This window comes from Lates calcarifer, unplaced genomic scaffold (assembly GCF_001640805.2).
Source record: "Lates calcarifer isolate ASB-BC8 unplaced genomic scaffold, TLL_Latcal_v3 _unitig_5156_quiver_683, whole genome shotgun sequence".
Classification (NCBI taxonomy): Eukaryota; Metazoa; Chordata; class Actinopteri; family Centropomidae; genus Lates; species Lates calcarifer.
This window is the reverse complement of record NW_026117333.1, coordinates 120,807-133,321: the sequence shown is the minus strand read 5'-3', so window position 1 is coordinate 133,321 and position 12,515 is coordinate 120,807. Positions and strand designations below refer to the sequence as shown.

The 12,515-nt window shown below is 40.4% G+C and overlaps 2 long non-coding RNA genes across 2 annotated transcripts; both read right to left on the bottom strand.

The window, feature by feature from the left end:
* Positions 1-2,134: 2,134 nt before the first annotated feature.
* Positions 2,135-11,947, bottom strand: LOC108873862 (uncharacterized). The gene is made up of 3 exons (XR_001959556.1): positions 11,840-11,947; positions 3,096-3,210; positions 2,135-2,301 (listed from the first exon to the last, which is right to left on the bottom strand). It is a non-coding gene; the product is annotated as an uncharacterized LOC108873862 (long non-coding RNA).
* Positions 5,400-8,868, bottom strand: LOC127140845 (uncharacterized). Its single transcript, XR_007811339.1, has 3 exons — positions 8,836-8,868; positions 8,107-8,418; positions 5,400-7,759 (listed from the first exon to the last, which is right to left on the bottom strand). It is a non-coding gene; the product is annotated as an uncharacterized LOC127140845 (long non-coding RNA).
* Positions 11,948-12,515: the final 568 nt, after the last annotated feature.

Sequence of the window (12,515 nt, the reverse complement as noted above, 5' to 3'; positions counted from 1 at the left end):
TTGATTAAAGTTTAAATGGTGTCTCTATGCCAAAGTATGCCAGAGCTGTAGAGCTTCAAAGAACTGCTCTTATTAGAAATTAATGGGATTTTTTGCCCATAAAAACCCTAAAAACTTTAAAAATATTATTAATACCTTCACCAAAAGTAACAGCACACTTATCCCAATCGAGGGTGTTTTGATATGTAATATGTGGGGGTTTGTCAAAAGCCCTAGGAGGAGTAGGGAACAGAAATTTGTACAGAAGATGAAGAAGATTAAATGCACAAGATAACAATAGATGTGCCTTGCATTGCATGCAGGCCCATCCAATACAGTTTGTCTCTATTTGCTAAAACACATTTCTTGAAACCTCCACCCATTTTCTCAAAACCTTACACACAAATCCAAAAATTCAAACTACATTTACAAAACCCCTAAAATCAAACTATCACCTCAAAACCAGTTATCATGTGTTCAAAACCAAACAATGTGTTCAGATTATACACACAGCAAGTAAAACTATGTTCACCACAGAACATTCATTAGACACTACATCAAATTATTTAGGACACAGCACCCAGGGCATGTAGTTAACAGAAAATGTTTATTGTAAATGCATTTAGCAAAAAATTATAGTCTACAATCTACATTCAGCACTTTCATAAAAAAACCTAAATGAAAAGCACATTACTGCACAATCAAAGTGACTAAGATTCATACTCTAACATCATGTCTGTGTCCAGGGTCCAGCCAGAGGACTTCATCCACGTCACAGGCAATATTTTCCCTTGCCAGGCCACAGGGGAAAAACCGTCCGGTGTGCCGAACCCAGCTTTGACTAGACTCCACAGTGACAGTGGAGAAGCCCCAAGTTACTTACTGGCTGCACAGAGGGTGACATAGCCACCACACCGGCCAGGGACTAGTGTATTTACAGTATATTCACTCCAGATTTATGGACATTACAGTATAGTTTACAGTACTGTGAACATAGCAACTGCAACTACTAGCCTACAGTAACAGTAAGCCTATGAGCATTGAATTGTACTGGAAGCATCAGTGCTGAAAGTAAGGCTACACTTACTTTCACACGTTTGACTCTTACAGAGTTGCACTCAAACAGTCCTCTGTACACTTGCTTCATGCTAAGTCTGTTGCATTGGAGGACACGGTCAATAGCTGACAGAGACACACTGTTGATTCCATCAAAGTTAACATTGTCTTCAATCACGCTCTGCCGGATTTCACGGAGTCGGATGGCATTATTTTGAAAGACCATGTCAACAATGAGTGCTTCTTCTTGTTGGGAGAAAAGAGGAGTCCCTCCACCCTCATTTGGTCGTCTTTCAATTCTACAAAGGGGAAAATGCACATATAAACCTATACAGCCAGTAAAATAGTATTGTAATGAACATTACAGTACTTACAGTAATGGCAATCGCAGTCTAGGACGCCATCGTAAATGGACCAATCGCGTGTCTCCACCGTAGACGCTCAATCCTGGCTCCATATGCAAATTGCAAATGTAACTATTAGAAAAATAACAGGTGGGTTGACACAGTGACAGCTAGTTTGGAGACAAATCTGCCACAAACAACCGAGTTTATTCATTTGCATTGAAACAGTTTCCTAATTTCCTTTGCTTTCCTTGGCTAGCAGCATTTTAGCCGGACAAGACTTCAGCCTGACAGGTAAAGTTATCTACCGCAACTTCATTCATTCAACAACTCCGTTCATTTTTCGCTGTTTCATTTTAATTCGATTCAATCAAATCGATTTAGGAAGGGGGGCATATGTAACATGGCCCCTATTCCAGACATTCCAAGGATTAAAATAATGTAAGTAAACTATAAGAGTATATTACATCATTATATAATAAGAGTTCCATAGGGCTACCAAAGAGGCCCGTCTGTACTGGGACAAAAAGATGGCCTTCCACAGGCCTCTGCAGGAGCTTCTGAACCAGGCCACTGCCCTGGCCCACACAGAGAAGCTCCTGCAAGTGGAAGGTAACCCAGCACCTTCCCGTCAGCTGTGCCAGGGAAAGCTGGTGGTGCCATTTGGCCAGTACCAGAATGAGCCGTTTCACTCATTGGGGGCAAATGATGTGGGCTACATGAAGTTGTAAGCATATTATATTTAACAGCCTGTATTGTTCTTGTTATTCATCTTTATTCACTATCACAGTTGCACTGACATTAACCATGACAGTACTACATTGATGTTTATGATTCCAGCCTGCTGACAAACACAGGGCAGAGGTCAGTAGTTCACATCCAAAGAGGGAGATCAGAGAGCAGCCTGCAGCCACAGCCTGACCTGTGGAGAGGACAGAGCAGCCAAAGAAACTTTAAATAGTCTTTATTTTCATGTACACTCAGGTTCAAACTGTAGATAGTTTTTACTTTTATTACTTTTCATTCTTAAACATGTTCAATGATACTTTGTCTGTGCTGTAATTCTCTGTGTTTCCCCACCTCATACACTTGTTCAATAAAGTTGTCAGTGCTACATGAACAGTAAGTTGTGGAACATCAATTCATAGGGACACAGAGTGCCAGATTACTTGCATGCAAAGACATTTACCTTCATTTATAGCTTTCATCTATTATTGAACATCACAGATCATCAAGTGTCAAAGTGACTGATCCTGGCTTAATGTGCAGTCTCTTGCTGCCATCTAGTGGCCGTGGCATGAAAACACATTTCAACTTCCTCCTCTCACAAATGACTGCTCTGAAGACATCAGCAAGATATGACTGCCAGTGCTTTGTATAGGTCATGTAAACAAGATGTTTTCTTTATCATTTATGCAGAGTATTATTATTGCCCTTGAATATTTAAACAATGTTGAATGACAGTAGCCACAGTTATAATCATGATTACTGTAACAGTAAAAAACACAATCCAAACTATGTTTTTATTTTTTAAATTCTCTTTCCACTGTCCTCATTTCCACCCCTCCTTTTCCCCCTCATCCATGCCATCAGCATCCATTCGCTTTAAAGACAAAGAGAATAATAATTGTGTGACCATGTGAGCTGACAACAATGTCCTGTTTGGCTTCAGCAGCCTCATCCATAGCATCAAGCAGTCCCTTCAGCAGCTCCCACCTTCATCTCTCCCTCACAGGGAGTCTGAAGACCTCCATGCTGGGGCCTGGACCCCCTACATTGGTCTTCTCCTGGCCAGAAGGCCAGCAATGGTCCTGGCCAAGGGCTTGTTATTCTGTTTAAAAACAAAGGATAACAGAAGTTTGTTTGAATTTAGTTGTAAGCAGATGCACATCTCTGAGGGGTCCTAATGCAAGGATCAATGATGTTTTTGTTAGTGTATATGTATCAGAATAAAATGCTGTATTAGGGCATCTGCCACCCACTCCCAAGTCCATAACACTTTCAGTTCCCCAGATATAGGCCAAAATGTCCCTCCAATTGGTGATTGGTGTTTGGTGATCATCGTTTCTTGCCTACCTGTCTCAGACTAGATAATTTCTCTCTACCGACATTACATCTCTGACTCTATCACCAATTTAATCTGCACATTCACAGTAACAGTAGTTATTAAATCACCCACAACTCTCCGCTTTCTGTGCGCTACTTTATCGCTATCACGCTATCTTCTGCTACTGATTTAGCTGAACTCTCGGCCATGGCCTCTCGCTCTCCTTCTCCCTCTCCTGCCTTCTCTTGCTCTGCGTGTCAGATGTTCAGTTACTCCTCTGCCTCGTTTAATGATAATGGTATGTGTAATAAATGTAGTCTGTTTTCTGTACTCGAGGTGAGGCTTAGTGAATTAGAGTCCCGGCTCCGCACCATGGAATCTAATTCAGCAGCTAGTGCTAAACAGCCTGTAGCCCTGTAGCCGGTGCGGAGCAGCCTAGCATAGCTCCTGTTAGCATTCCCCCGGCAGTTCCCGAGCAGCCGGGAAAGCAGGCTAGCTGGGTGACCGTTCGTAAGGACAGACGTAGTCGTAAGCAGAAGTCCACTGCCGACCACCACCCAGTTCACGTTTCAAACAGATACTCCCCGCTCAGCGACACACCCGCTAAGGAGCCAACTCTGGTGATTGGCGACTCCATTTTGCGGAACGTGAAGATAGCGACTCCAGCGACCATAGTTAAATGTATTCCCGGGGCCAGAGCGGGCGACATTGAGTCTTATTTAAAGCTGCTGACTAAGGATAAGCGTAGATACAATAAAATTGTTATTCCCGTCGGCGCTAATGACACCCGACTACGCCAGTCGGAGGTCACTAAAATTAATATTGATTTGGTGTGTACATTTGCAAAGACCATGTCGGACACCGTAGTTTTCTCTGGTCCCCTGCCCAATCTCTCCAGTGATGACATGTACAGCCGCATGTCTTCACTCAACCACTGGCTGTCGAGGTGGTGTGAAGAAAACGATGTGGGCTTTGTAGACCATTGGAAGAGTTTCTGGGGGAGACCTGGTCTGGTTAGGAGACACGGCATTCATCCCACTTTAGATGGAGCATCTCTCATATCTACAAATCTGACAGAGTTTATTAGGAAGCCAAAGCCCTGACAATCCAGAGTTCAGGCCAGGAGACAGAGCTGCAGTCTGACACGCTTCTCTGAGCCTCCTTTAGAGCAGTCACCCCCCATTACCCTATAGAGACTGTGTCTGCCCCCGACCATTTAAATTAACTAAATCAAAGATCAACAAAAGAGGAGTTAGTCACAATAATCTAATAAAAATCAGCACATCCACCTCAAATGTTCAGCAAAATAAAATAATTAAATGTGGATTACTCAATATCAGATCTCTCTCATCCAAAGCTGTACTAGTTAATGATCTGATATCAGATCACCATCTTGATCTATTCTGTCTGACTGAAACCTGGCTGTGTCAGGATGAGAATGTGAGTCATTCCTAGTATTCGGTGCCATTTCAGCTTTGTAACTTCAAAAATATATACATTTTTTATATATATAATTTTTTACATGTTTTTATCATTTCATCTGAAGGATGGCCTTTTAAACTATGAAAAAAATATATTGGTCGAGCTCATGATATTATGGTGTAATAACTTTGACCAGATGTGGCCAAATGTCCACCCTGTTACTGGACATTCTCATTTCTATTCATAGTGCTGGGAATGCACAGTTATTCTGATAGTTACATTTTATAATAGCTTAAATGTCCCTTACTTCACTGTGCAAGTTTTTTTAAGAAAGTATTTATAAAAAAGTATTATATTGGAAGAAGATATGTGCTATTTTAAGGTAAAATGTAATTTCAACACATTACTTTTATTTTATAAAGGAATATCAATGGAATTTGGGCCCAATTTTAAGTGATTTCATTTAGCTAACTCACTCCCTTCATAAAACCACAGACACATGCACTATAGTTATTGTATTTATTTAATTAATATACAAAAACAGACAGGTAACAGGGTGGACAGAGAAGTAACAGGGTGGACATCAAACCAGTAAACAAAAAAATATTAAGGAATACACACACCCCCGACAACAGCACCCCACCTCCCACCACCACCCAACACAGACACAGACAGATGCATGTCCTCATTAAATTTCAAATGTAGTGCACACCCAAACTAAACATCAGGAACATTTGTTAGTCTCTGACCTTTAACCCTGTGTTTCAGAAACAACAAACTATGTGACATATCAGCAACCCAAGTGTTTTTTGAGGAAATCCCACAGCTTCTTCTCCAGCTGGACAGACCTCTTATTCAAGGGTTGTGGCACCTTCATCAGGCACACAATCTGTTCATCCGTGTACCAGGAAACGTCCTCTCGTGGACTTGGCCAGTAGAACTTGTTGGTCCCATTCTGGTACATGCATTTCACCTTTATATCTTCCTCAACCTCCAAGATGATTCCAGGGTAGGGATCACCATCGTAATTGACAATGCACCATTCACCAATGTTTTCTTTGGTAACTTTGTTGGTCATGATGTTTCCTCAGTGCAATTCAGGCTTGCCTCTTCTCCCAGTCTCACTTCCTTCAGGCCATAGCATGCACAGTCCAATATACCTTTGTCTGCCTGGCAGAGACATGTTATGTCCCTGTATTTTATTCTCTCTGGAGACAAACTTAGGACTTGGTTAATTTTCATTGTTCCTTTGACAGGCACAAGCAGGGGTGCATCCATTATTTCCTGCACTTTTCTCTCAACATCTTCTTCTCTCACAAGGAAAAGTTCCACTGAAGTGCCCAAGTTCCTCAACTTGTGGAACATGGCTTCTGCATTGGGGATATCTCCTCCATGGCGGACAATTTTGTCAGCTGACCTTTTAAGGGTAGTGCCAACACCATCTGGAGCCCCCTTTCCATGGCTTGCCTCAAAGAAGTTCCAGCTGATGTCTTTGAAGCCTTTCTTGAAAGGCTCTTTTGAGAGCAGATAAAAGTTGCCCTTTTGTTTATATTGTAGCTGGGCCGTCGCTGAACACATGGAGGTGACTGATTAGTGGGTATCTCTCCCTCAACATGTTTAACACTGGGTCGAGGTGGGCCCATATAGCAGGGGGATCATGCCGCCTGGATGGAGAGATGGAGCAGAAAGTAACTGGTGCCTTTTCAGCTGCAGTGTACAGCACTCCAGTATGTAGGGATGCTTGCTGGTGTGATCCTCCGAAATGGACAGATTGAATCTCTTCAGAATATTTACAGGAATAGTTTTCACTGAAATCGACATGAAGTAGACATTCGTTGTTCTTTAGGTTTTCTCTCAGCTGTCTATAAGCCCCATACTGCCATCTAATATTAAAGATGTGTCGCCTAAATCTGAACAAATCTGAACAGCCTGTCATGAAATTCACCAATAAGTGCATTCTCTGTTGTCATCAGCGTTTTCTTCACTGTGATTGTTGATCTTTTCCCAGACCGCTCTCCATCATTCACTTTGGCATTGTCTTCCAGAGATCATTGTGTAAGGGCTATTTCTGCATCTGTCGGTGGTCTCAGCATTGAATGTGTTGAACTGACACAGTCTTTACACTCACCATATGCACAGAGTTTGGATTTGAGATCACACATTGTTGCATCTACCATCTCCTCAAGGTGTTTTGATGCTGTCAAACCTTGGCTGTACAGGGTGTTGGCCATGAACTGCAAGTTCTCGTGGGTTCTACACTGACAAGTTTCACGATCAGCTCTCTGTGGGCACAATGACCCAAAATGGTCTTAAGGTGCAGAAACATGAGTAAGAGACCTGATCACTTTCTGAAAGAAACCTCTGGTGCAGAATCTTCATCGTGTCGGTTAGCAAACGTTTCTGTTTTTTAATCTTGAATCGAGTTACTGTTTGCTTTCGTCCTGTTGTCATTCTACTGACGTCATCTCTTAAGAAGAAGGCCTTTACTTTATGTTTGATTTCAACAGATAATCTGCTGCTTTTCTTTCTTTCAAAAGTCATCAGCCTTTGACCTCGCTTTTTTGAAAAACCAAGAGTAGTCTGTGCAGCCCTCTGTAGCCTGTATTTCTTTATAATATTTTCAATTGTTATTTTTGCAATAATTTGCCTCTCTCGTTCCTTTTTTGGTATTTTTGTATTTATTTTTGATGTCATCAATAATTGATTCGTGCAACAACAGTCTTTTCCTCAGCTTATTATTCACTGGTTGATGATGCAGCAGTGCATCCACTGTAGGACGTGGCGATTTTTTCTCCCCACCATACGCTGGTACCTCTTCTTGTATTTTTCCTTTTTTCTCTTTTCCTTCTCCAACAAGGCCTTTAATTGTATGATTTCACTCTTGAGTCTCCTTCTTCCTTGTCTGACATTTCTTTGTCCAACAAAACAGAGAAAGCATATTGTCACAATTAACATTCACTCTAAAACAGATTAAATAAACCTACAACAATGCTATTATAGAAGAGCATTATTTGCAATGAAGTGAGTAATTATAAGCCCATATCTTTTGTTATACCATGCATTTATTAGGCTTCACATTATTATTGTATTTAATATTGGCTGTTTTGACAGTTATTTCTCACATGCAGTCAGGTGTCTGCACATGCAAAAACAGACACACATTGTAAGGCTTAAATCAGTTTCCTTTTTAAATCAAATTTGATTGATTTGATAATATGCCTAATCAACAACACATTCAACTATCAACTTTCTTCTAACCTTGAGGGTCTTGGTTGTGAGGCATTTTCTGTCTCTGGGGGACTGTCTGGACTTGGAGGAGGAGTCACTGACTGAAATGTTGTCCTGGCTCTGACAATATCCCTCTGTTTTCTTTTCATTTCGTGCCATTTCTTTCTCTCTGCTCTCTTCTGTCTTTCACTGAGGTCTGATACTTTATGTTTTCTTCCTTTCTCTCTGTCCCTTCTCCACCTCTCTTTCTCTCTGTTGAGGTAGTTCTGCCTTCTCAGGGTCTGCATCACGACGTGCCCTGTAGCGTCGTTGCTTTTCAGCAGCAGATAGTGGTGCCATTTCCTGACAAATATATGCATGCCATTTAACCATTTAAACTGAGCATTAACAAATAAATGCATATTAAATTAATAATAAATACAGTACATGGTGGAAATACATTTATTTAGGCCTCTTACGTCCCCCCTGTTACCATGTGTCCACCTTGTTACTGTGCAAAAAAGTAACAGGGTGGACAGTAACAGGGTGGACATTTTATGCTAAAGCTAGCCATTGCTACTAATGTGATGAACAACTAGCTAGTACAAGGTGACCACGAAGGAAGATTTTTTGCAAGTTTTTAACCTATATTTTAAAAATTCCAAAAGAATATTTTTTTCTACTATAAATAACGGTAACAGGGTGGACACGTTATGCTTTATCGCATCAGTAAACCGCTCTAAAACACTGAAAAAAGGTTGATAAAAGAGTGGTACTTACTGTGCTTCTTGATGAGGGTTTTCCCTCCCAAAATACTGATACATCCAGAGGATCATGTGACTATAAGAATAGTCAGGGGGTGTGTTCAGTGGGACTTTTATCAGAGTAACAGGGTGGACAGTTGAATCCGGGACACAACTTATTTTAAAGACTTTAAGCATTAAAAATGCAATAATAACAAAAAATTATATTTGATGACAGATATTACAAATAAGACAACACAACAATGTTGAAAAATCTAGATTTTTACAAATTTCTAGTACTTATATTTGTATTGGAACTTTAACAAACATGCTTGGGGATGTGGCAGTTTAGTGTATTTGTTCTTAAAGAAGAGTAATTATTTTAAATTAATTAACCCTGTGTACATAATATTGTTTTCTTTGGTAGAGGGGGGTTAAGTATGTATGTTAAGCTTTTAAAAATAAGTATTATCCCATTTTTACACAAAATATGGGATATTATGTCATGGGGACTCAAATGGCACCGTATAGTAGGAATGACCCATGTTAGACTGAATGAATCCACCTCCCCCAGTCATATTAATACTCACATTCCCCAAGACAGACCCGAGACTCTCAGTGTGTAAATAAGCCCACTCACTGTTTCAGTCACACTCTCGATCTTGTTTTAGCTTATGGTATTGATATTGAACATGTAACAGTCTTCCCACACACTCCCGTTCTTTGGTCACAATATTCATTGGTTGGAAGTGCTTAATTCTGATAAAAATTATTTTGAGGGAGTGGAGAATGAAAAATAAAATATCAAAAATGCATTGAAGAAAATAGAAAAACATGAAGCTCAATTAGTTAACAGCAGAGCTGTTGATGGAGTTTTTTTTTTTTTTTTTTTTTTTTTAAAAAGATATCCCACAGATATCCCCACAGCGCAGGTCATATGACGTGACCGCCAGACACAGAATGAATGTGTCAGAAGTTCTTTACTATGCCCATCAGGTGGTGCTATGACTAAACCTGAATATAGATGTGTTCAGGCCATGACACTTAGCAAACATGTCAAGTTTGGGGCAGATTGGACAGTGCATGCGGGAGTTATAACAACTTGTGAAGCATCAAAATTCACCATGGCAACACAGCAAGGGCGTCCCATGAAGAGTCACTGTCACCATTATGATCTTAATGCTTGTCTGACTGATCAACCCATTTGGATGAAATACATAATTTCCTGAATACTGGCATGTAGACGTGTTCAATCCATGACAGTTAGTAAACATGAAGTCTGGGCAGTGCATGTGGGAGTTACAACAACTTCCTGTTTAATGGTGGAGCATCGAAATTTGCCATGATGACACAGCAAGGGCATCCCATGAAGACTCACGGTTTTCACAATATAGCACTTTTATGATCTTAATGCTTGTTTGACCACATTTGAGGTCAATCAGATCAACCTACTTAGATAAAACAAATCATTTCCTGTTTCCACTAGGTGGTGCTATGATTATATCTGTATATTGGAATGTGTTCAGGACAGATTTGTTGTCAAATTTGTGAAATCTGGGGCAGATCAGACAAAGTATGCATGAGTTACATCAACTTCCTGGTTAATGGTGAAATATCGAAATTAGCCACGGCGCCACAGACACGCCCTTTAATGGAACATCAAAATTTTCACAGTAAGGCATCATTAAGTCCTTAAGGCTTTCCTGACCGAAGTCTGAAATGGATCATGTCAACCTGCTAGTAACAGGATGTCAAAGTATAAAACATGTAATTTCCTTTGTCCAATAGGTGGCGATATGACTTTTTGTGAATATTGACATGTGGGTGTGTTCATGTTGGGACCCTCATCATCACTGTGAAATTCGGGGCTGATTGAACAAAGCATGGCTGAGTTACAGCAACTTAAACGCAACTTCCTGTTTCATGGCGAGTCATCAAAATTTGAGGTGCTGCCATGGTCACACCGTTTAACATCAACAAAATCTTTTCATAACTTTTAATCACAAAGACCTTGAGAGTATCCTGACCAAGTTTGAGGTCGATATGATAAAATCTGTAGGAGGAGTTCATTCAAATACAATGTCCCCAAATGGCGAAAAATAATCAAAATTTGTGCGATAAATTCAAAATGGCCGACTTCCTGTAGGTTTGAGGCCATAATGTCAAGAGACTTTTTGGTGCGTCTCAGCATGTTACATCATACCTCCAAATTTTGTTCACCTCGGACAAATTAAGCCCAATGGCAAGAGGATTTTGAGTATGTCCAGGGGGGACTATGGTGCCATTTTATGGCGCCAATGAACAAGACCCCTATCAGATGTCAATTTTCGGCAGGTCTGATGCGTATGCAAAGTTTTGTGAGACATTTTGTGAGCATGTTTGAGGCCCTCAAAAACTGTACTGGCATCTGTAATGTTAGTAATTGAGCATCATTTCCACAAACCAGTAGGCCTACATTGGACTACAGTTCTTGACTGAAATTTAGACAAATGAACACAGCATTAATAACTGATATTTCATTTGACCTTCAGTGTAAAACACCCCAGCATTTGTTTGGTAGATGTATAGAAATGAATGTATGGTAGTCTAGATGTGTTCAAGTGTTGCTGCTAGCCTGTCCTCCATAATAGCCAGTAATGAACGATGCAGATGGTCACAATCATGTTCACTTAGAGGTTTGAGGTTGCTTTGAACACACAATAATTGTATTCCCAGTGAATATTAGATTAGAAAATACAGCAGTGACATGACCTTTGTTATAAACTATGCCCACTCCCGACCCTCTATCAGAATACAGAGACACAGACAGATAATTTTTTCTCCAAACAGGCAGCAGCCTATGTAGTGATGGACTTTTGGGTCCTCAATGACACATATGTAGTTTAAAGGGAATTTAACTTTCCTTCATATTGTGGTTATACTGAAAATTCACCTGCCTCCTGGAAAAATGCTGTGTCATCCTGGAGTGTGTCCCAGTTTAATATCTGATTTCTGAATTACTCTTTTGGGATTAAAAAATATGAAAATATCAGTACACTTACCTTTCCTGTTGTTGAGGGAGGCAAGACACTCTGCTTTAGCCGACAGGTTTGTGGTGAATTCCCAGAGTTTAAATACAGTTCTGGAGGACTAACTCCTCCCTCCAGGAAGTTAACATGATCAGGCAGATATGAGTTAGTGATTGTGTAATCAGCTGCCATGCTCATCCTGCAAGCTATTCAAATACCAAGTTCTAAAGTGTCTGACACCAATTTTGAGGAATAAAATGAAAATGAATTATAACATATTTATACATCTGAGGGGGCAGCACTGCAAATGATGTTTTTTGGATTAATGGGCAACAAATGGACAAATAGAGGACACGTCTACACTGAAATAAACTGTTGATTCTGAGATGACACAATAGAAGCACATGACCAGTATGTTTGGTTAACAATTAATTTATTTATATGATCAGCTGTGCAAACAGGTGTGTGTGTGTGTGTGTGTGTGTGTGTGTGTTCTACAACAAATAGAACTGGCTTTAATGTTTTCCACCTTGGGTGGGACAGACTAAGAATAAGGCTTTCAAATGAGTTATAATTGAGTTTAGGTTTAGGGTTAATTAGTAAAGTGGAGTTGAAAATGGCTGCGACTCCACCTCCACGGCCGGTGTCTCGGGGAATGTGAGTATTGATATGACTGGGGGAGGGGGGGGAGGGGGTGGATTCATTCAGG